Source organism: Oryctolagus cuniculus, chromosome 18 (assembly GCF_051225735.1).
Source record: "Oryctolagus cuniculus isolate XC-2025 breed Fujian yellow rabbit chromosome 18, ASM5122573v1, whole genome shotgun sequence".
Taxonomy (NCBI): Eukaryota; Metazoa; Chordata; class Mammalia; order Lagomorpha; family Leporidae; genus Oryctolagus; species Oryctolagus cuniculus.
In genome coordinates this window covers 40,545,135-40,570,509 of record NC_142884.1, presented here as the reverse complement: position 1 = coordinate 40,570,509, position 25,375 = coordinate 40,545,135, and positions in this window count along the sequence as shown.

Genomic DNA, 25,375 nt, shown 5'->3' with positions numbered 1-25,375 from the left:
TGAAGACAAGAACCTATATACCGATCTCCCCTAAAAGGAACATTATCCCTATAATTAAATGACCCTAGGACTTACAAAGATCTCTGTGAAAATGCTTGGTCCACATGGTATGGGAATTGTGCACTTGACTGAGAGAAGAGGCAGCGTCTTCCAGGTAACTTCCCTTACCCATGGGTAAGCTCCTTGCTGGCACAGGCCATTTTGGCATGTCCCCACTAGTCCCACGTGAATGCCATGTGGATGGCATCCACTCTGTGTTTCCAAATGAGCAGTGTGTTTAAAGGTAAGTGGTGTTTCAATCATTTTGACTTTCTAGTAGTGCCATGGCTGGAAATCTTGCAGTCTTTTCCTGTGTTTATCTTCCAGAAACAAGAAGAGAAAGAGTAGTGTCTAGTGACAGCAAATCAAACGTCATTATGTGTGCTGATGGCAGGCTGTTTCTCATTTGTCCAAATTACCAATCCCATCATGCTGTGCCCATGTTAGACTGTTTAGGGAAACAGATGACATATGTTATAATGCTAAATAAGCTGAAACTGGGCCAGGATAGAGACAGAAGGTGTTTGTTTATTTTTAAGTGAAGCATGGCTCTCTGGAATGATTTATGTTGGTAGGGAATGAGGACGCGGAGGGGAATGGGGCATGGTTGTAGCAGTAGGCTGTGAATGAAAGCAAATGACTGCTCCCAAGGCAGAGATGGGCAGCCTGATTCCCTCCGTTACCTGAGGGGAGACTGTTAAGTTGGGCCAGACAAGGCTTGCTTCCCAGGTTGCGTTTGCTTTCCTCTGCACCGCAATGCTCTCTACTGAGTGCACATGTTCCAGAAACTTTATGTCAGCACCAGCAATGTGGCAACAGAGAGCTGGCTATGTTTCTCTGTGCTCATAACCTTCTCTGACTTGCCGTGGCACTAAGGGATTGGGTGTTTATCCTGACAGGGTTGACAGATCCTGAAGGATCCTACCACTGTGCCCATCCTCCAGCCTCTCCTCGTACTTCCTCACCCTCACTCACCAGACTGCTACCCCTCTCTCTGCTGATGTTCACTCTCAGAAAGTAACACCATGAGGCCAGTGCTGTGGCACAGTAGACTAAGCCTAGTTTTTGCTTAGGCATCCCATATGGGCACCAGTTTGTATCCTGGTTCCTACCCAACTCTCTGCTAATGGCCCAGGAAGGCAGTGGAAAATGGTCCAAGTATTTGGGCCCCTGTACCCACATGTGAGACCTGGAGAAGAAGCTCCTGGCTCCTGGTTTCAGTTCTGCTCAGCTTCGGCCACTGTGGCCATCTGGGGAGTAAACAATCAAATGGAAGACCTTTCTCTCTGTCTCTCCCTCTCTGTAACTCTACCTCTCAAATAAATAAATAAATCTTTAAAAAGAGAAAGTAACAGCATGGTTTCTGCTCTGGCTGAGTGTTAGAACCACCCAGGGAAAGTCTGACAATATTCCAAATACCCAAGCTGTACCCCAAGCCAGTGAAACCAGGCTCCCCTAGGAAAGGGACAAGTACAGGGAAGCCTGAGTCACTTTTCAGGCATCATAGGACAGGTGGTTCCAAACTGCTTATGTGACCTCTGGGATCTGCCAGAAAATGTGGACTGCAGTTGGGAACAAGATTCATCCAAGGTCATCTATAACTCCAGGAGGAGCCCTCCTCAGCCTGCTGCCACATCTGTGCCCTGAATCTGGAGGGTCCCTATGGAATACTCTATTGATCAGAGAACAGAAAAGGCCCCTGGATCAGATGGCTCAGGAAGCTGAGACCTCCACACAGAAAAGAGGTCAAATGTTTTGTTTAGTGGCATTGAGAAAACAGGAGAGCAGACATAGGCATGGAACTGTTGGAACTTTCCAATGGGAATGTGGCAAAGCAGGAAGCAACACTGGGAACATGGATTCATCTGGAAAAGCCATGATGGGCAGAACATGCACCTCTAATTCCATTTCAAACTCACTCAAGCATTCACCCCTTTTTATGAAACCCCACTTCTCATTAAAATTACCAGTTTAAAATTACAATCTTCTGTTGAGCACATCGAAGCAATGACCTTTCTTCATTTTAAATGCTATAAAAATTAGATTTTCCTAAGCTGTGGGCTACACTCTTGGGACAGTTTTTTTTTTTAAGTACTGGATATTGCTTTCAAAGTTCTCTAATTGCCTAAATTAATAATGGCTTTTTCCCCTTGGCTCCTGTAAGGGACAAATGAATTTGAATCTCTCTCTAAAGAATTGAATCTCCAGCTATCTCATTCTGATTACTTTTTGCATTCATTATAGAATTTGAAATGGTCTGCAAGGTCACCTCTCTTCCCCTCTGCTAGCCCCTCAACCCTTCCTTCCAGGCTCTAGTTTAGAAGGTTTGGTTGGAAATGGGAAACAGAAGGAAAGTCCCTGGGCTTTCTCCTCGCTCAAACTTGCCACAAATCCCCACAGACCAGGCACTGTTCATTGGAATTTTGGATTTATTACAGAGAGAAACAATTCTCCTTAAATCACAGACAGAAATTGGAGTAGCTCATATTTCATTGTTAATGAGCTTCATCATCATTTTAAAGATAGACGTTTTTAAAAAATATTTATTTATTTATTATTTTAAAGGCAGAGCTACAGAGAGAGAGAGAGAGAGAGAGAGAGGTCTTTTACCCACTAGTTCACTCCTCAGGTAGCCACAACCTCCAGAGCTGGGCAGATCTGAAGCCAGGAACCAGGAGCTTCTTCCAGATCACCCACGCTGGTGCAGGGGCCCGAGGAGTTGGGCCGCCTTCTACTGCTATCCTAGGCCATAGCAGAGAGCTGGATCAGAAGTAGAGCAGCCGGGACATGAACCAGTGCCCATATGGGATGCTGGCTCTGCAGGTGGTGGCACTGGCCCTGAAAGATATATTTTTTAAAATATATTTTTTGGATGTGCATGCTATGATTAGCAGAACCTTAACTAAAACACACAAATATTGCCTTTAAAATGCAAAAATCTAAAATGACAATCACAAAACACCATATTTGTTCTCTTTATGAAAGGCAAAGAAAAGAGGTTGACAACATTTTTAGATGTCTAAGATGTTCATGTTAAAGGGAAGGATATCGTTATTGACTTTGAAATGCATAGCCATTTGCTTAATTCAAAGATTGAATCTTTGCTAAAATGGGCAGTTAGGCTGATGAAAGAAATTGACTTGTACCACTTAATGAGCATTTTCATCTTTTTAATATAGAAATAACTGGTACTGAGGACAGCCGTTTTATTCTTTTGAAAATAGTATAACCAAGAAACCTTTCAAATGGTCATTATACAATAAATGCCATGAGGCTTTGAAAAATATTTATTTTGGAATTATTATAAGCTCAAAATGATTCACCAATGCAAAAAAGCAAAAGAAAAGTAAGTAAATGCTAATCTATAAGTCCTGGCAAATTTTCCTTGCTGAAAATAATTGAAGAGTTTTTTTTCCCTTTTTAAAAGTAATAGTGCCCAAAGAGATTTAATGATCTCATTGCTTAAGGACATGGAGCTTAAATATGTTTCTTATCTTAAATTTGATATTAGAGTAACAGGATTGTAGAAAATTACATAACGTGATTGGGAGGAGTACAGTTTCATTAAATTAAAATGTATCAAATTAGGTATCTAAAATTCTCTAGAAATCAGCTCCAGTTTCTGCATTTCAGCCATGGGCTAGTGGGAAGGAGTACTTGGAGAGGACCACACATGGAGGAGATGTTTCTGATGCTGTCTGTACTTCCCAGTCCCCTTGCAGTTGGGGCATTGATTGGCTAGCTCTGATCCAAGGATTGTAAGCAGAAATACTGGAGCATTTAGGAACTGGTCCACAGCTCCCAGTTCTGCACCTTCTTTCTGTGATGAGCTGGAAGCCCACTTTTGATCTGGTGGCATCTTCACCACGAGGGTGAGGGCGCCAGGACGACTGCGGGATCACTGTGAGGGGTGCACTGTCCTGCAGAACTGGCTGCCTGGCCCTGCACTTTGTAGCAGCAAGAAATCAACTTTTAGATTTTTGAGTTACTAAGATTTCAGGGTTAGTTTGTTACTGTGGATTGCCCTTATCTATCCTGAGGAGTAATCTCATCAGAGGGCTCTTGACAGCAGCTAATAGAACCCAAAGCACACTTTGTACAGTGTTTGGAGTTCTCCACTATAAAGAGTACAGTAAACCACGTGTGATGGTGAAGAACACGAACCTTGGAGTCTGAGTGATGTGGGTTCAGATCTAGCTTCCCTCACTTACAGTGGGATCTTGTTCAAGTGACTTACCTCTTTGACTCTCTACTGCCTAACTGGAAAAGGAGCTAACAGAGTTGTCATTTAGATATCACCTATAAACACTCTCAGTTCCCTGCCTAGAATATATGCACTGACAACTGCTTTTATTGGTATTATAATTTTGGAAAGAAAGCAAAAAAAAAAAAAGAGTATAAACTGTTTATGATTAGTTGTTATAGGGAAAAATATGGACACAAAAGATTCCAATCTCTGTTTCATTATTCCTTTTTTTTTTTGACAGGCAGAGTGGACAGTGAGAGAGAGAGACAGAGAGAAAGGTCTTCCTTTTCTGTTGGTTCACCCCACAATGGCCACTGTGGCCAGCGCACCGCGCTGATCCGAAGCCAGGAGCCAGATTCTTCTCCTGGTCTCCCATGTGGGTGCAGGGCCCAAGCACTTGGGCCATCCTCCACTGTACTCCCGGGCCACAGCAGAAAGCTGGGCTGGAAGAGGAGCAACTGGGACAGAATCCGGTGCCCCGACCCGGACTAGAACCTGGTGTGCCGGCGCCCCAGGCGGAGGATTCGCCTATTGAGCCATGGCGCCGGCCTCATTATTCCTAATGCGATATTGAGGGCAAAAATGTGCAGAAACCCCCGGCTCTTTGGAAGGGGTGTGTGTGTGTGTGTGTGCACTCGTGTGTTGATGTATGTGCAGGCACATACACACAAAAGGGTACTCTGCAGCGGCTGAGTGCAAGGGGCTGTCTTTTTCCAGCACAGGCTGCTCCAGGTGTAACCAGCAGTGATTGATGATCTGTTCAGCAGCTCCTGGGCTGAAAGGGGCAGAAGCAAATAAAACACAGCTCTCTCTCTTGTATTGGGTGAGGTGCTGGAAGTGGGTGGTGGAACAGTGGGCACATCAGTAATTACAGCAAGGGAAAGGGCCTGCAGGTAGGTGCCAGACGTGTCTGCTTTCCCTGAGACTTGGGGATCGTGGGAACAGGGATGGGCTTTCTCTCTGCCAATGGCAGTGCCTTGTCACAGAGGAGGCAGCTAAGATGAGACGCATCCTTGACAAAGAGCTTTCAATATTTTCTTGTTTCTATTCCTTTCAGAGTGGGTGTGAGGAGGGCAGGTGTTTGGGGAGGGGGGATGTTGGATTATCTCAGTGGAGGGCTCTGCCTGGACCTGCAGCAGTATGTGCTGCAGCTTGGGTGTTTTCCAGACCCCACGAGCTCATGCTGTATTGCAGCACTGGAATGCAATTTGCAGAAACTCGAGGCAAAGTGGAGAGTGACCTGGGTACCCTTGGAATGTCAGCAAGTGGTGAAAATCAGATTGGGGAATCTTGTTTGTCGTACAGTGGCAGGAGCGAGACAAGCGTGCCTTTTCTTGTGTGCTAAACTCTATTACTCCACAAGCATAAATGATGTGATGTGAATGAATTTACAGCCCAGCATCTGTCAGCTGGGAGGGAAAACATAGTCAGGCACCTTATTAATCACGTGAGGATTGGCCGAAAGGTAGGATAAACCAGGCGTGGCATTTTCCAGGCTGCTCATACCACGTGGGGGATCTTTCCTGGCTGTACAGGGGTGCCACTGCCTAAAGCTTTAGATAGAGTTGTTGGAAAATTAACTGACCCAAGACAAGGTCTATTTACAAACATTAAAAGAGCCTGGATAATAAACTCGCACATTTGTGTAGTCTGCTCCATTTTTCAAAGGGCTTTTGCTCTGAGTGCTGTACACGATTTGCTCACAAACTCTTGAGGCCTCCAAACAGGTGTTGCTGTGAATTTTGCAGATGTCAGGAGACTTTAGTGTGGAGAACTGAGCTTGCAATTGGACTGTGTAACCCCAATCCAATTAGTGCTGTGTGCCATGGGTCCAGATCCTTAACGATCAGGGGTAGGCGAAGGGCTGGCATTTCAGGTGAGAGAATTCTTGGCTGTTAAGTGCATGCTAGGGTGTTTAGCAGCATCCTTGGCCCCTACTCACTTGACACCAGTGCCCTTACCTCCCCTCATCGTGGTAACCTACAATGTTTCCAGACATTGCTCAAGTCTCCTCTGAGAGAATAAACTCTGGTTTGGATAATGTCATAGGAATGCATTGGGTAATCTAGATTTTATTTTTTTATGTTTTATACATCTGCCACTAGGAGTCACTGGGCACAGGCAATTTGTTAAATCAAAGATTACCCAGCAGCCAATTTTAATGAGCAGTTTTATCATGATGACTGAGATTCATTAAGTACCTATCCTGTGCTTGGCACCTGCTATAAATTTCAAGTAAAGATGTATGCATTCACGTTTTATTTTTTTTAAAAATTTATTTTTATTTATTTGGGAGATAGATTTACATACAGTGAGAGGGAGAGGCATAGAAAGAGAGAGAGGGAGAGAGGGAGAGAGAGAGAGAGAAAGTCTTCTATCTGCTGGTTCACTCCCCAGATGGCCACAATGGCTGGAGCTGAGTCGATCCGAAGCCAGGAGCTGGGGGCTTCTTTTGATTCTCCCATGTGGGTGCAGGGGCCCAACTGCTATGGCCATCTTCTACTGATTTCCCAGGCCATAGCAGAGAGCTGGATTGGAAATGGAGTAGCCAAGACACGAACCAGGGTCCATATGGGATGCTGGCACTGCAGGCGGATGATCAATCTACTGCACCACAATGCCGGCCCCTCACGTTTTATTTTTAACCCTATTTTAAAGGTTGGAAAGCAAAATGTTGGAGAAGATAATGTAGTTTCATTGACAAAAACTGAGACTGGAATCTGGATCTGTGTGGTTATCAGAGCTCTCTCATTTCAATGATAGCCTGTTTATGAGTAGATCCAGGGGCCATACTCCCTGAGTTTGAACCCTGGTAGACCAGCTTTGTAAACTTAGGTGGGCTATTTAGCTTCTCACCACGCCTGTGAAGTAGCTATCATTACTAGTTTGAAATGGAGGCTTTGAGAGGCCTGTGAGTTCCTGGTTCTATGTCTGGTTTCTGGCTACTAGAAGCATCTGATGCAGATGGCAGGAGACAAGGCACTGTGGCCGTGGCCCTGAAGCAGATGAAGGCCCAGGATTGTCCTGCAGCCCTTCAACTGTGCAGCAGCAGCTGTGTTCTATAGCTCCTGTTGGTCATACCCATGTCTCTCTCTGTACCGTGCCCTGCCTTGGGGCCTTGCTCACAGGTGCACAGTGCCAGAAGAGGCATTCCTGGGAGTTTTTGTCCTCTGATCTGGCACAAAGCAATGCCTAACTTGCGTTAGACCATGAAAGCATGGGTGCTTTAATTCCATTCGGGACAAACTCTCCAGTGTGATCTGTGGGTCAGGCTGAGAGTGGGACTCGTCCTCAATTCTCATTCTTGTTTTCCCTCCTCCCTCCCCTTCCTCCTCCTTAGTTTTCCCAGGAGCCCTTCCCCAGCAAATTTCTAGTACCTGTGTCTTGCTGTGGGGAGCTCCCCTCACAGAGGCCCTAGGGTGGGAGTAGTGAGCTGAGGAGCCACTGCTTCCCCTCTCTGAGTTACTGTGTGGTCTAGGAAACATTTAACACACAGGGCCCCGCCTGAAGGCAAGGAAGTTTTTCATGCTAGGTGCAGGTCCTGAGTGATATGAGCAGCTATGGGAGGGAGGCTATCCTGAAAGAGAGGGATCAGAGGGGCTAAGGCTGAGGGCTGCAGAGGTTTTGGTACCAGGTGGATGTCCTGTCTGCTGAGCCAAGGAGCTCCTGGGAGTTTGTGAACTTGAGTGATGCAGAAAAGCAAAATATATGCTTCCAACTTTAGTCCTCCTTGGATGTTTGCTTGAAACACATTGAACCTGAAGCAAAACCACCAGCTCTGTGGTTCTACTCCATGAGCATCCTGCCCCTTTATATCTACCCTCATACCTTGGTCATCGCTCTTTCTGCAGTGACCCCTGGGGAATGAGCAGGTTTCCACTCTTGGTGACATGATGAACGTTGGAGGCTGTGAACACTTGGGGTGTAAACACCAGCAAACCCGCTATGTAAAGGAGCCCTGTGATGAACCCTCTTGGGAGGGAGAAATGTCCCTTCTCCACATGGACAAAGGCATTGTGTCTCCTGCTCCCACAAGACATCTGCTTTGTGTCAAACTCATGTCCATAGACAGGATGGGGAACGACCTTGAAGGCAGGCTCAAAGTCACACCTGAAATTGTGTTGGGATTGATCCAGGTCCCACGATTTTCAATCCATTGCTGTGGTCTGCACAGTCCTCTCTAATACTTAAATTCCTGGCAGCAGGGTTCCTTAAGCTCATTCTCTTTTTCTTTCATTTCCCAAAGCTCTGTGAGCCGTGCCTTGGGCACTGTGACTGGAGCTGTGTAAGGCCTTCCCTAGGGGCTGTATGTTTGGCACTTCCCTGGGGGTGAGGTCTTGGATATCCTCAGAGAGTGAGGCGTTGTCAGGGGGCTTCTGGTCGTGTCTAAGTGCCAGGCTTCCCACCAGTGGTCATGGTGATAAGCTTATGGCTCGCACAGCAGGCCCACTTCATCTTGGTTTGCCTTGGCTCACACACTGGAACATTTTGAATTACCTGCCAGCATTTACAAGTTGCATCCAGATTTTTCAGTGTTTCTTTAAACAGGGGCAACATCACGCCTGTATTTCATGCTGAGTTCGAGCAGGAGCTGCTTCCTTAAGTCAGAGCACCCATATGTTCATTTGCCCCAGTCTCCACAACACCTTACCATCTTGCACCTGCTCTGCTTCACTCTTTATATTCCACCTGGAGCTGCAGGCAGGGTAGCATGCTGACCAAGAACGTGGACTTGGTGAGCCAGGTTGCCTGTGTTCAAATCCCTGCAGTGTAACCTTGAATAATAACTTCTTCTTTCTGTGCTACAGGGTTTTCATCTTTAAATGAGGTTATAGATAGAGTCCACCCATAGGGATGTCGGGAGGAATAAATGAATTATTATATACAAACAGCTTAGAACTGTGCCCTGTACATGGTTGCACTCAATTCATCTGCCTTATTATCATTTGTCTTCCACTCGGCATGAGACTGTGGTTGCAGTTTGGCAGCCTTTCTGTGTCATTGTCTCTCTGGGACTCTGATAGCATCTGTTAGTGATGATGGTGCTTGTTTGAGCTGTTTTCTGGGTCTCTGCAGGAAAAAGTTTCTGAGTTCAAGTCCCATTTTGGGGACTGAAGGGTAACCATATTGTATGGATTTGTGCCTACAGCCCAAAAGGAACTCCCCCCACCTCTTTTTTTTTTTTTTTAAGATTTATGTTATTTATTCGAAAGGCAGAGTGATTGAAAGGAGAGAGAGAGAGAGAGAGAGAGAGAGATCTTTTATCTGCTAGTCTACTCCCTAAACAGCCTCAACAGCTGGGTCTGGGCTGGGCCAAAGCCAGGAGCCTGGAACTCCATCCATGTCCACCACATGAGTGGCAGGGGTCCAAGTACTTGGGCCATCATCTGTTACCTTCCCAGGTGCAGTATCTGGGAGCTGGATTGGAGTGCAACTGGTGCTCCAACATGGGATGCTGGCCTCACAGGCAGCAGTTTAACCTGATGTGCCTATTTTAAAAAATTATTATTTTAATCGTACACACCTGTGGAGTACAGTGTGCTCATTCAACACATGTGTTCAGTGCATGAAGATCAAGTCTTTAAAATGTGGATCTGCTAAGGAGAAGCTCAGGCACTATCCTTAGTAAGGACTCAGATGAAAAAAAGTTGCTTCTATTGACTTGTTTTCAGAAGAATCAAAGAAGAAGCTGCTTCTGGAGGTGGATAGATCCGTTTCCTCACAGATATGTCATCTCTTGGTTTTGGAAGGAAAAAAAGGGAGCAAAGAAAAGGCTGTGTGGGCTGATAGTTTGTTCGTTGCTATTCCAGCTGCGTTCCTTCCTTATGCCTCTGCCTCCATTTCATCCCACCCGAGTCAGTATATTTTCACCAGGCAGTGATGCAAAAATGTCTGTGTACTCCAATTTTATTATAGGCAGGCAGCATTTACGGGTTTGACTTTCAACTGACCATGGCAGGAAGTCTAGAAGCAATTATACCCAGCACCTGCTCTGTTTGTGCTCTGGGCAGGCAGTGACTGATGCCAGGCCTCCGGTACACCAGTGTGCTTCTCATACACTCAGAATCATAATGGTGACACCTCCGCTTCCTCGCTATCTGGAAGAGCTCAAGGCACTTTACTCTGAAAACCCTCACATTATTGGCATTTCTTTTAGTGAAGGTATCAAATTAGTGACTGGAAAGGAAAATGTGGAGGATGGTTATTGGCAATGGTTATTGGCAATGTAAGAGACAAGTTTAAGCCACTTCCACAGATCACGTCTCGTAAGTGCAAGGCATGCGAGTAGAGAACACTATTGATCTAAAACTGAACATAATGGGAACTTAGACGATGTTTGTGGCCAAGATTATGAGTGGAGAAAGGACAGTGTTGGTAGCAGTGATTTGCACCCGGGATGTGTCTTGCTATTGTGTGAACTGGCTTTGGATTCTGGGCAAATCTCTCTTTTCCTTTGCTAGTCTAATGCTTTGCCAGATAGCAGAGGGTTTCTGGGAGGATGGGGGTGCTGGGGGTTGGGCTGACCTCAGGAAACCATGTGTAAAAGGATTTTCCTCACTCAGAGGCAGGCCGGGTTCACAGCTGTTCTGTGTAATAACAGCTCCAGGCTCTTGCCTCTGCGTCCTGGAAAACCTGAGTCCTAAGAGGCAAATGAAGGTGAGAAACACCTTAAGGAGCTCAAGGCACTTCTTGGCTGCCATCCTGTGTAGCTCTGTTTTATTTGGGCGCCGTTTTACTCTCCTTCTGTTTTACATGGAACAGAAAAGAGCTGTACAGAGAGGCCAGATGGGCTGGAGGTCCCTGAGCAGACAGTTAGGGGCTGGGCAAGGCAGAAAAGGGGGAGAGCAGAACAAAGGCTCCTGTCTGGGAGATTAAATACGTGTGTTTCAGAGGCCAGCTCAGCAGAGCAGTGGGGTTGTTAGAGACAGGCCTGCATGATACCATTGTGGTTTCTCATTGGCCAGGAACCAAATAGCTCTCAGGCACGGAATTTATATTACACGTGTCCTGGAGTCTCAAAGTAAGAGTTGGGCTGAAAGTATTTAAGAATGAGGCAGAAACTTGGCTTGTGAATGTACTGTCTGATTCAGATATTTCAAAGAGCTTCCTGCACAGCCGTTACAATGCTCAAAGCACAGCAGGGAAATCCAGAGATGCATCTTCCTCCTTGTGCCTCTTTTCCTGGACTTCCAAGGGGCTACTCTGAGCTGATGCCATTTAGGTCAAGTTTAAAGACATCCTAGTTCTGAGGGCCTTGCTGTGTTTTTTCCTTTTGTAGGAAGGCTCTGTTTCTTGTGACAAAATGCTGGGCACAGAGGTCTGTGAGCTTGCAGCCTTTTCCTGTGAACTTTGCCTTTCTCTCCGGACACACCTCCGACCTGTGCTCACTGGAGAGCACTCAGTTGCAGGCCCTGAAGTTGTTTTGCTTCCTAACAAGAAATATTGGAATGTTTTGTTAGAACCATTCTGTGTCCTGGGTTCCTGTTTTCCATTTTTCTGACTGCACATCTCCTACCTGCCAGGGCTTGCAAACTTCAGTGCATCTAGGCCCAGACAGCTCCTCTGTGAGCACAGTGAAGCTTAACTGGGAATAGTGGGAACTATGGCACACACTGCCTAAATGGAGCAGTTTCATCTTAAGGTTGGACCCAGTCTTGAAAAAAGTTTGTATTTTTATGTAAAATTTCCCAATTAAACATAACACACATCCTGAATTGTGATAAACACTCAGCCGGTGTGATTTTTGTCAGATGTTTGATTTTTACTTTCCGCCATGGAAATTGGAGCAATGGAGGGGTACTTTAGGAAGGAAAGATGCAATCCAAAGTGCGTGGACAAGAGGAGCTGTTCAGGGAGACTAGTTAGGATGAGACTCTGCACTCTTTCAGGGAAGAGCTGGCAAGGGCTAGAAAATAGTGACGCAGAGAACTAGGATCTGAGAAATATTTCTGGAATAGAATCCTTAGTCCTGTTGAAGACAAACAAACTCGGCCCCCAAAGTGGTGAGGGCAGACTTCAGTAGGTGGCAACTATTGCAACAGGCAAAAGAGTCTAGCAAGAAACTAAACTCAGCCTTAATTTATACAGGGATAATGGGGCATTTCCAGGGGAAGGTGGCCCAGGCGGGAGGGAGCTCAATGGAGTCCAGGAAGGGAACAATTGCACAGATGGCAGGAGGGGCTGAACTGTGTGGAATGCATCTGGTGCTGCTCTAAGTCAGGCTCCCACCCTCCTGCAGAGGCTGGGGATAGGGAGCCCTTTCTCAGGGATCGGCTGGAACAAACAGCAAACTCTTAGCAGCCTTGCGTTTTCTCAGGAAGGCACTTCCAGGAGGGCTGGGGTTGTCATGGGGATGTGGCCTTAAGATGAGGAACTATCTGATGTGTTGTTCAAGTCTTTGTAGACCAAATTTGAGGCCTAGTTGAGAAAGGGCTCAGAGGAGCCTGGCTGGAGTGTGGCCAAGGAGAGAATCTTTGCCATGCCTTAGAAACTTGCTCATTTTAAAGTGAGGGTAGGGGAGGCAAACAGGAATACTTTGAGAACGATGAACTGTTCTGTCTTGACCTTTGACTCATGAATGCTCCCAGGTCATGACCCTTGGCCAGCAGTCAAGCCTGCCAATACCCTCTTTTTTTTTATTTTTTTGACAGGCAGAGTGGACAGTGAGAGAGTCAGAGAGAAATGTCTTCTTTTACCGTTGGTTCACCCTCCAATGGCCGCTGTGGCCGGAGCACCACACTGATCCAAAGCCAGAAGCCAGGTGCTTCTCCTGGTTTCCCATGTGGGTACAGGGCCCAAGGACTTGGGCCATCCTCCACTGCACTCCCGGGCCACAGCAGAGAGTGGGACTGGAAGAGGAGCAACTGGGACAGAATCTGGTGCCCCGACTGGGACTAGAACCCGGTGTGCCGGTGCTGCAGGTGGAGAATTAGCCTATTGAGCCATGGCGCCGGCCGCCAATACCCTCTTACCCATGCATAATTCTTTACCCTTGCCTAGTTCCCACAATGCACTGGCGCCGTCACTAGCTACCAAGCCTAGGCACTTTTTGTAAAGACAAGGAAATGTCTCTCCCACTAGGAGCAGGTAGTTTGAAGATGATGGATATGAGATACCATGGAAAGCAAATCTGTTATCTTCCATGGTGCACAAAACATGCTGTCACAGCTAAGACTCATAATAATCCTTCAGTTTCCTGAATTGCTTTACTGCTGCTTTTTTAATTAAGACCCATTAACTTGTCATATATTGATAACAGGGATGACCCTGAAATAGATGGATAAATTAAAGCTCTCTTTCGTTCTGTGCTTTTATATGAATGTGTTAATTATTTTTGTCATTAGGGAGAGTGATGGAGGGATGGAGAAGTACCAAATGGATTTTGACAAAGTGGTGGTGTTTGCAGCTGGTAACTCAGCATGAGTCAAATGTAATCCTTTACTCTTTAATCTCACAGTTAGCACCAAGGACCAAGCTAAGATTTCTTGTGCTAATGTTCCCATCACAGAGGCTAATGGTGGGCATGGAGGGCCCCTATTTTGTTGTAGCACCTATGCACAGGTGTTTATAGGAGACCAGGTCTGGTGTGCAGATGGGGTTTGGTTTGAATATACACTGTTGGCTGAGAGGCCAGTTTTTAAAAATAAAGTAATTATTGATAAATGTTAAAAATAGGGAGACTTCACATAAAAATTTGAATTTCTAGCTTCTTAAAAATGACCTGTATTTAGAGAGCAGTGAGAGCTGAGGAGTTGCTGTCCCTTTAAATGTCATATGCCTAATAATTTTCCTCTCTCTCCACCCCTTAGTCATTGAAACTAAATGTCGGGAGCTGACTCTGTGGCCTAGAGGGTAAAGCTACTGCCTGAGATGCCAGCATACTAAACAGGTGCTGGTTCAAGACCTGACTGTTCTACTTCTGATCCAGCTCCCTGCTAATGCACCTGAGAAAACAGTGAAAGATTGCCCAAACGCTTGGGCTCCTGAACCCACATGCAAGACCCAGAAGAAGCTCCTGGCTTTGATCTGGTCTAGCCCTGGTTGTGGCCATTTGGAGAGTGAACCAGAAGATCGAAGATCTCTCTGTCTGTCTCTCCCTGTCTCTCTATGTAATTCTGCCTTTCAAATAAGTAAAATAAATATTTTAAAAAATTACTGCATTAAAAAAAATTAATGTCAAGTGTCATGCCTGTGTCGTTTGTGTTTGTTTTTTTACATAGTAGTATTAGAGAATAAATGAAAATACTTCTGATATACATAAGAGTATTTCAAAAAGTTCATGGAAAATGGAAGTAAAATATTTTTGAAATCCATGTATATGATGGATCTTTCAGAAAGTTCATGGAAATGTATTCTATGAAAAACTACACCTGGATTTAAAAATGTTTGGAACCAAAATAAACTTTTATTTTAATTTCACTTTCCTTGAACTTTTTTTGAAATTCTTTATAAAAGTAGGGAGAAAAAGTAGATAAACAAAACATGGATGAGACAGGTCATGTTTTTTTCCAAGAAAACTGAGAGAAAGCCTTGTCTACGTGGGAGTGAAGGCAAAATCCACGTGCGAGTAATCCTCAGCCTACTTTGGAGGGAGGTGCTCAGAGTCTGGAATCCTTGCTTTCCTGCCACACTTGAATGCATGAGGGCATGCAGAGAATTTAGGAGTGGACTTCCAGAAACAGAGTGGCATAGTGGTATGGGCACAGGGTGTGTTAATTTCACTCCAGGCTCTTGTCTTGCACATAGACAAGCATTCTAAGTGTAGACATGTGAAACACGCAAAAATGATAACAAATTTTATTCAGAAAAATAAAAAACTGAACTGTGTGAGTGTGGGTTGTTCTACACAGAAAAATACCCATCATGAGTGTGCAGAAGATTGCCTGAAGGGAGGAAGAGTGGGGGTGGGGGGACAGGGAGGGCACCTGGGACCATCTCCAGCCACAATCTGCTGCTAAAGAGCCAGAGAGTTCACCCCTGTGTTGGCCTCTTTTAGGAGGTGCAGCATGAAATCACAAGTTCCTCATGGAGCTCAATACCCGTATTTTCATGGCATCCCACCTTAGGTCCAAGAAGAAGCAGATGCAGCTCAGGAGAGGGGGCATTTTGGTTGACAAGTAGGAGGATAGAAATACATACGGGGGCTTACAAGGCTATCTGGCTGTGTGCTTATTTACCCCACATCAATGGTACACAACACTGGGTGAATTTACTAAGTGATATTTACTGGACATGGGATTTTATCCTGCCAGGTGCCCAGGCCCCAGTTCCTGCCCCACTCCCTGTGTGTGTAGAGGTAGAGGGAACATCACAGTTTCATAAAGCCCAGGATGGAAGTCAGGACTGTCGCTCCCCGTCTTCATGGAGGAACGACACAGGACTCTGCGCTGTTCTTTTGTCTGCTCGGCCCTCCCCGGGTTTGCTGCTGGTTCTTCCCGGGTTGGCTGCCGTCCCTTCCACCTCCGTGGAAGGGCGGTTCCCCCTGGCCACTTTCCCCACTTCCGCAGGGGAGCGGCACACCGCCGGCCGGCTCTCTCGGGGGCTGCACAGGTGTTCCTTCAGATAGATGTTCCCCCTAGATGTTCCTGGTGCATGGTGTCTCTCTCCTCCTTTATAGTCCTCCTCCGCCAATCCCAACTCTGCTACCCACACACCGAGTACGCTGCTCTCCTCCAATCAGGAGCAGGTCCTACAGTTTATTGGTTGAACTGGAGGCAGCTGTGTAGAAGCTGGTTCTCCCTTCTCAGCGCCATATTGTGGGAGAGCAGATGCATAGAATAAGTCTTAATTCCAGTAACTTAGTCTAGTCCGGGTTGCTCCCCACAAGGACCTTCCATCAAGCCAAATATGTGGACCTCAGAGCTCAGGAAGGGGATTGCTTTGGCTGGCAAATCCTGGAAGGCTTTCTGGAGGTGACAGTGCTTGAGAAGAGGGGGTGGCAGGTACTGTTTAGAATTCTGTTTCTTTGAAAGGCTGTGTGCCTGTTTGTTATTTGAATGGGTTGGGGGGTGGTGCTTACCTCTGGGCCAGCTGTTCCTGTATTTACAAATAAGTGCTCAGTCCAGGATCTCAGAGTTACCTCAGGAAGCCCTTGGCTTTGGGATCTCACACCCTGCAGGATCTCTGGAGAAGGTGACAAGGGGCTCACTAAGGCAGGGTTTGTAAGTGCTGGTTTGGATGAACACCCCTGCACCTGCCACTTTGCTGTGTTGGCAGGGCTCTCTGCAGGCCTGGCTGTGTCTGTTAAAGGATCTTACAGTGGGATTGGTTTCTGCCTCAGGCGTTGTTCACAGAGGCCCTCGGGCTGGCCAGTGTGTGTTCGCAGAAGCTTCTGGCCAATTTTCCCTTGAATGTTTCACTGCCCATCAAGTGGACTCAGTGACACCTGAGCCTCAGGCAGTGGTGCTGTGGGGAGGCTTGGGGGCTGCAGGAGAGTGCAGCACTTCCAGTCTTGGCAGAACTGGGCCATCTTCTTTGCCCCTGGAGTGACCTTGAAGTTGCTCCTGCTCCCTTGCCTGCGGGACTTGGAATGCCAAGCCTCATAACTAACTCAGAAATCAAAGGGGTGATTGTCCTGGATATGGGAATGACAGGAGGCACCAGTGGGTGCTGATCTAAGCTCAGTCTCAGATTTTTCTTCATAGCCTTCCTGTCCAGCTACCCCTGAATGTCAAGAAAACAGAGACTTGCCAGGCTGAGAGGCAGGGGCATGGGGTCGGAGCACCAGCTCCCAACACAGGGCATGGATGTGGCTCTGCTATTAACTATCACGGGTCTGCCCCTGCCACTCCCTGAGTTTCTTTTCTCATCTATAAAATGGGACTATTTCATTGTCTTGCCAGTCAGGGTCACTGAATTATTGGGAGGGATAGGGCAGAGAGCACTCTAAATATCTTTGTGAATGGCAAAGGCGTTAGGGACATGAGATGGTGATGGGGTCCACATGAACAATGTTATGTCCATGGTTTGTTCTCCTGCTACAAGGCTGTGCTAGGAGTGGCCTCTTATGAATATGAGATGCTCAATGTAGAGCTTTTCTACTTCTGATGACCATTTTGCCATTTCCCCTCATTTCTTTCTGGTAAGTAAGCTTTGTAGCAGGCCACTGTTTTTGTTGCAGGATGATGGGTCCTGGTTGGTGCCCTGGACTCAACGTTGAGAAGAGAAGAAGAGAAGTTTTATTTCAGTGGGAAACAGAAAAACTTCCAGCAAAGAGAGGAGCTGGTGTATAAGAGACTGAGCCACTGAGGTCTCGCAGGCCAGGGGTATTTATATGTCTTTAGCACATCATTTCCAAAGAGCAAGTGTAGTTGTTAGACATTAGCTATTGTGAGAGCAAGGGCAATTTTTAATAAAATTTCTTTTAACTCTTTTTTGTCAAAAGCTAAATCTGATGGTCTCTTGGCAAATGCTGTCAGAACTGAATTTGCATCCTGCTTTGTTCTTTGTGTACATGTTGGCAAGTAGCTATGGGATGGAGTTAGTCTGGCCCACTTCTAATCCTGGGATCCCTCATTTTGGGCTAAACTTCTGCCATGAATCCCTGCAGAGCAGACTAAAAATCCAAAAGGAGTCTCTCAGCTAAAGTCCCACATTACCAAAAGGAAATCAGGACAGAGATAACAGCCACATTTTCCAAACAGGCTGGCTTCCATTGGTGTGATAATGAAGTTTCTTCTGCCTTAATCCTTACAAAAAATGTAATCCGGAGTAACCTGATGCTACCCAATCTATTTCCCTATTGTTCTCTCCACCAGTTCCTGCCATACAAGGAGAGTGACTTTGAAGTGTCCCATCTGCTTTTTGTTCTTTGTTTCTGCTTTTTGTTCCAGCCCTTCTTTGTCTACAAAACCAATCTCTTCTGCTCACACTACTGAAACATTTGTTCTGTATCATGGAATGAAGCATTGTCTGATTTGAGAATTGAAAATTAAGCTAATGAAGGTCTTTAAACTAAATTGTGGTTAACTTTGTCCTTTGACACCTCCAAAGCATCTCTGCCCTGCTATACCTAACAACCAGCTCCAGCCTTCAGCACTGCCTAAGAGCTAGAACCTTTCAAAACCACACAGGACAAGGAATTGCTGCCCTCAGTCTGTGAGAAAGGCTGCTTTCCCTTTGTCTCCAGTCTCTGCCCATTCTCCACGCGAACCCTGCCATGTGAGTTATCTCTGAAAGCAGCCATTTGTGTGCTGTCTTGGGAAGATGGCTTGTCCCAGGCTCATTGTTGCACCATGCTGTAGTGGAGGAGTCTAAGAGTTGCAGTGTTGGCGAGTTGTTGGGGATGACTTAGGGCTCCACTGCATGGCTAAGGTCAATTCTTATCCCCAGTCCCCTCCTCCTCTCTCCTTAGCCTGTGTTTGTATCACAGTCTTGAACTATCCTGGGTAAGGGCGTTTCCAATGTAGCCAGTTCTCTCTGCTGGCCCACAGTTCACACTGGTCTGGTCCATTCTCCTGACTCTTTCCTTTGAAACTTCTTTCCCCCTAGTATCCTCTGCACTCGTCCTATGTGGCTCACGCTGCTGGAGCAGGAGGCAAGAACCTGATGATACTGTTTACTCTGAGGGTTCAAAGTGCACCCCTCCTTCCTAAGAGCAGGGTGAGTATCAGCAAATTGCTTAACCTTTCTGGGTTTCAGTGTATTACTCAGGAAGAGATTAGGTAACAGACAACTCCCAAATCTCTATTTAAAGCAACTTAGACTTCTTTTACATGTGTGCCGCAAGTCCTGTATGGGTATGGGGTAGAGAAGTGCAACCCTTTTTCGAGGAGTGAATCAGGGACCCAGGTTAATAGGTGCTGCTGCTGTATAAGTTTGACACTCTAGGGTTTGCCAGAGCAGAGGGAGAGAGAGAGAGGGCTGGCAAGTGAGCTCCTACAGCTTTGGCCTGGGTATGACACAAGCCACTTCTGCTCATCTTTCATTGGTCACCATCAGCCATATGGCAGTACTTAAATTCAAGGGAGTGGGGAGTTGCACTCTTTCAGGGACCAGGAAGTAGAAGAGAGTTGGAGATTAGTGAATATAAATGATGTTTCCTGTACCCATTTTCATCTGAAACATAGAAATATTAAGTATCTCATAAGACTGCCATGAAGCATATATAAGTACTTTCTTAAATTGTTCTTTAATTTTTTGATTCACATGCAATGCTTGTAGATTTTTATGGACTACAGTGCAATGTCTCAACACATATACACAGTGTAAACCAATCAAACTAGGTGTGCAGCCTTCCCATTTCCTTATGCTTTCTTTGTCTTTGGAACCTGCTGGCTTCTCTTTTCTCATTCTATACAGTATTTCATACATTGTTATGAACTATAGTTGGCCTGCTGTGCTACGGAACCCCAGAACTCATTACTTCTATCTGATTATGTTTTAGTACCTGTTATCCAACCACCCTCTCTTATCCTTCTTCCCACCCTTCCCAATCTCCAGTAATCACTATTCTGTTTGGATCAACTATTCTTTTTTTAAATTTCCACATATAAGAGAAAACATATGATATTTGTCTTTCTGTGTCTGGCTTATTTCATTTAACATGATCTCTAGTTCCATCTATTTTGCTGCAAATGTCAAGATCTCATTCTTTTTAATAACTGAATAATATTTCAATGTGTATATTGCCATACTTTATCAATTCATCCACCAGTGGACACCTACATTAATTCTATATCATAGCTATTGTGATAGTGCCACAATGAACATGTGAGTGCAGGTATCTCTTTTAAATATGGATTTCATTTCCTATAGAATATAATAAGTGGGATATTTCCATGCTGTTCTCCATACTAGATATATTAATTTGCATTTCCACCAAGAGTTACTTTCTTTCTGATTGTAGCCATTCTAACTAAAGTGAGATGATACCTCACTGTGGCATTGTGGTTTTGATTTGCATTTCCCTGATGGTGAGTGATACTGAGCATTTTTAAGTATTTGTTGGATATTCATAACACTCATAAAATTTTTCTGAGAAATATCTATCCAGATCCTTTCTCCATTAAAAAAAAAATGATTTTATTTATTTATTTGAGAGGTAAGGCGGGGGTGGGGAGAGGTCTTCCATCTGCTGGTTCACTCCCCAAATGTTCTCAATGGCTAGAGTTAGGCCTGTTCAAAGCCAGAAGCTAGGAGCTTCTTCCAGGTTTCCCATGTGGGTGCAGGGGTCCAGTCACTAGGGCTGTCTTCCACTGCTTTCCCAGAGAGCTGGATGGGAAGTGCAGCAGCTGGGACTCAAACCGGCACCCATATTAGGTGCTAGCATCCCAAGAGGTGGCTTACCCCACAACAGCACAATGCCTGACATTTATATCTTCAATCCATTATGGTTTTGTATATGGATGCCTAGTTTCCCTGGCACCATTTCTTGAAGAGACTATCTTTTCTCAAGGGTATATTGTTGGCACTTTTATCAAAGATAAGTGGGTTGTAGGTGTGTGGGTTTATTTCTGGGGTTTGTATCCTGTTCATTGGTCTGTGTGTCTGTTTTTTTATGTCAGACCCATGCTGTTTTCATTGTACTTGTGCTGTAGTATGTCTTGAATCTGGTACTGTGATGGCTCCAGCTTTGTTCCTTGCACTCAAGATTGCTTTGGCTGTTTGAGGGTCCTTTATGCTCTCATGTAAATATTAAGTTTTTTTTATTTTTTAGTTCTGTGAAGAATGTCATTGGTGTTTTAATGGATATTGTGTTGAATCTACAAATTGCTTTGGATAATACAGATGTTTGAATAATATTAATTCCTATAATCCATGAACAAAGGGTGTCTTTCCATTTTTTTTGTGTGTGTGTATGTCTTATTCAATTTATTTCATCAATGTTTTATAATTTTCATTGTGGAATTATTTCATACTTTGGTTATATTTATTCCAATATATTTTTGTAGTTATTGTGAATGGGATTGCTTTTATAATTTCTTTCTCAGTGTATTTGCTATTGGTATATAAAATGTTACTGACTTTTGTGTGTTAGCTTTGTATTCTTTACTGACACTTTACTGAATTAATCTTCTATCAGTTCTAATAATCTCTTGATGGAGTCTTTAAGTTTCTCTATATGGAATCATGTCATTGGCAAACAGGGATAATCTGACTTCCTCTATTCCTGTTTTTATGCCTATAATTTCTTTCTCTTGCCTAATGGCTCTGCCTGAAACTTCCAGTCCTATGCTGAATAAGAGTGGTGAAAGTAGACATCATTGTCTGGCTCCAGATCTCATAGGACATGTTTTGAGCTTTCCTCTAGTCAGCATTATGTTGGCTTTGGGTTTGTCATAAGCAGCCTTTATTATGTTGATGCATATTCCTTCTAATCTTTAAAGGGATTTATCATGAATGGGGGTTGAGTTTTATTGAATAATTTTTCTGTTTTTGTTGAGATGATCTCAGGTTTTTTTACCCTTCATTCTGTTGATGTATTATATTTATTGATTTGTGTATGAGAGAGAGAGGTCTTCCATCCTCTGGTTCATTCCTCAGTTGGCTGCAATGGCCAGAGCTGTGCTGATCCGAAGCCAGGAGCCAGGAACTTCCTCAGGGTCTCCCACATGGGCGCAGGGGTCCAAGGACTTGAGCCATCTTTCACTGCCCTCCTAGGCCACAGCAGAGAGCCAGACCAGAAGTGGAGCAGCCGGGACTTGAACCAGTACTCATATGGGATGCCAGCACTGTAGGCGGCGGCTCTACCCACTACGCCACAGCACTGGCCCCCAGTTTTATTCTTTAATTGGGGAATTTAGCCCATTTACATTCAAGAAAATTATTGATAATTAATGACTTAGTCTTTTATTTATTTATTTGAGAGGCAGAATTACACACAGAGAGAGACAGACAGACAGATTTTCCATCTGCTAGTTCACTCCCCAAATGGCTGCAATGGTCAGAGCTGGGCCAGTCTGAAGCCAGGAGCTAGGAGCTTCTTCTGGTCCCTCACGTGGGTGCAGAGGTCCAAGCACTTAGGCTATCCTCTGTTGCTTTCCCAGGTACATTAGCAGGGAGCTGAATTGGAAGTAGAGGAGCTGGGTCTGGAACTGCCGCCTATGTGGGAAGCCAGTGCTGCGTGTAGCAGCTTCACCTGCTCCTTTACTCACAGTGCCAGCCCCTGATGATGTAGGCTTATTATTGAAAATATTTATTTTGTTTATTTTCAATATCCTCTGTTCTATTTCTAGTGGGTTTTATACTTTCACATGTTTTCATGACTGTTATTATTATTATTATTATTTTTTTTTTGGCTCTCTCTACATCTTTTTGTAAGGCTGGTCTGGTAGTGAGAAATTCCCTCAGCTTTTGCCTGTCTTGGAAAGTCTTTATTTCTCCTTCATTTATGAAAGATAACTTTTCTGGGTGAAGTATTCCTAGTTGACAGTTCTTTTCATTCAAAACATGGGATACGGCATTCCCTGCTGGCTTGTAAGCTTCTGTTGAAAAATCTGCTCTTAATGTAATGATGATTCCTTAAAACCGACTTGGAACACTTTCCTCTTGCAGACTTTAGAATTCTCTTCTTGTGCTGTACTTTTGCGAGTTCAAGTGTGTGTCAGAGGATCTTTTCTGGTCATGTCTGTTTGAGGTTCTATGGCCTCTCATACCTGAATGTCCACAGTCATCTACAGATTGCAGATTTTGAGCTATTATGTCATTGAACAGATTTTCTAAGCCTATGCACCTTTCTTTGCCCTCAGGAATTCCCATATTTGAATATTTGTTTCTTCAATGGCATCCCCAAAGTCTTGGAGGCTGTCTTCATTCTTTTTATCTTTTTCTTTTTTTTGTCTGACTGGGATACTTCAAAAGACTTATCTTCAAATTCAGATGTTCTTTCTTCTGCTTGATCTAGTCTATAGTTGAGGTTTTCAACTGTATTTTTGTTTGACTCACTGAATTCTTCATTTCCAAGATTCTTGTTTCATACTTTTTAAAGGTCTCTATCTCTTTGATGAATTTCTCATTCATAACATGCACTGTTTTCCTGCTTTTGTTCAACGATCTATATTTTCTTTTATCACTTTGAGAATTATCACAATCATTCTTTTGAATCATTTATCAGGTAATTTGTCAACTTCCTTTTTCTTGGAGTGTGTTACTAAAACATAATTTTGTTCCTTTGAGAGCATAATACTGTCTTGCTTAATATTTTCTGTGTCTCTACAGCGATATTTATGCATCTGGTAGGCTAGTTATTTCTGTCACTTTTAATGACTGCCTTTCTTTTTTTGCTTTCAGAATTTTTTAAAATTTATTTTTAAGGAATACAAATTTTATAAGTATAACTTTAGGAATATAGCTATTCTTCCCACCATACCAGCCCTCTCACCCATGCTCCCACGCCTCCTTTTCCTCCCTTTATCTTTGCCAGTCTCATTCTCCATTCATTTTCTTTATTTTTTATGATGTTATTTATTTTATGTGAAAGACAGAGTTACAGAGAGGCAGAGAAAGAAAGAGAGAGAGAGAGAGAGAGAGAGAGAGAGAGAGAAATATCTTCCATCCACTGGTTTACTCCCCAGAATGGCTGCAACAGCCAGGAGCAGCAGAGACTCGAACCAGCAGTGGCCATATGGGATTCCAGTGGCTTTAACCGCTATGCCACAGCGCTGGCCTCATGATTCATTTTCAATTAACTTTGTACACAGAAGACCAACTCTATACTAAGTAAAGATTTAACAATTTGCAAACACACACACATACACACACATACAGGAAAAAAAACTGTTTGAGAACTGGTTTTAGAAGTTAACTCTCAATACCACTCATTGAGGACAGAGGTCTTGCATAGGAAGTTACTACACAGTGACTCCTGATGTTAATTTAACAATTAACACTCTTATGTATGACATCAGTGATCACCCAAGGCTCTTGACATGAGCTGCCAAGGCTATGGAAGCCTTTTGAATCCACAAACTGTCATTATTTGGACAAGGCCATAAGCAAAGTGGAGGTTTTCTCCTCCCTTTAGAGAAAAGTACCTCCTTCTTTGATGGCCACTTCTTTCCACTGGGATCTCACTCACAGAGTTCCTTCATGTAGAATATTTTTTTGCCACAGTATGGTGACTGCCTTTCAAGGTAAAAGGCTTTTTCCTGAAGATAGGTCTTCAGTTGTCAGTTTGGTTGGCTATTTTGTCTTTACTTCCAGTTGGGTGATGTAATATAGACTCCATGTATCTTCCACAGAAATTCTTTGCAGAGTCAGAGGTCACCTTGATCACAAATGGACTTCCAAACCTTCTTGGAAATTCTGAAGTTCCATTACTAGTTTCTGCACAAAGACTGTTCTAAGCCTGCATCATGAAACCTTCACCAACCATCTAAGGGATAATTTTGTATTCTAATCCCAGAATGTATAAAAATTCCTTTTTCTTCCTTTGATGTAGTATGTTTTTCTTCTGGTCACTTCTATGCATCAGTCATTAATAGGTCCTAGCTCTGTATGACCTAAAACCTGTCTTTTATAACCACCAGAAGAAGTCTGAGCCTTTTATCACAAGTTATTCCTTTGGAACTATAGTTGAGATAGACAGAATCCTCTTTTTGCTGATTGAGAAGTGCTGTTTTAGGTTCCGTTCACTGTGCTGCTTCTCTTCCTTGTTAAAGGAAAACATATATATATATATATATATACATACATATATATATATATCACTTAAAGAATGACAAGGGAGACTTTCTTTAGGAGGGCTATAACTGGGATTTTATAGTAGGGGAGAGAGAATGGGCTTAATGCTGAATATAGCAAGGACAAATGGAGATAAATTGATAGCCAAGGAGCAGGGTCAGGGTCAGTAGATGGAAAAATCACTAAGAAAAAAACATCAAGGGTAAGTGGGGGTATTCCGGCTGCTCCTGTTTGAACAGAATTTGGCTGCTGAAAACATGCAGATGTTAGAATCCCAAGGTTGTAAATTAACAACATTGAGAGGATGGAAACTTAATTCGATTGTTGGGTTTAGGAGGTGGGCCTAGTGGAAGGTCCCTAGACCAATGAGGATGTGACCACAGAAAGTATGACCAGGTTGGTGCTAAAAGCTGAGCTGGGCCCAGCCATGCTGTCTGTTTACTGGCTTGCCATGTGGTTCTTCTTCCC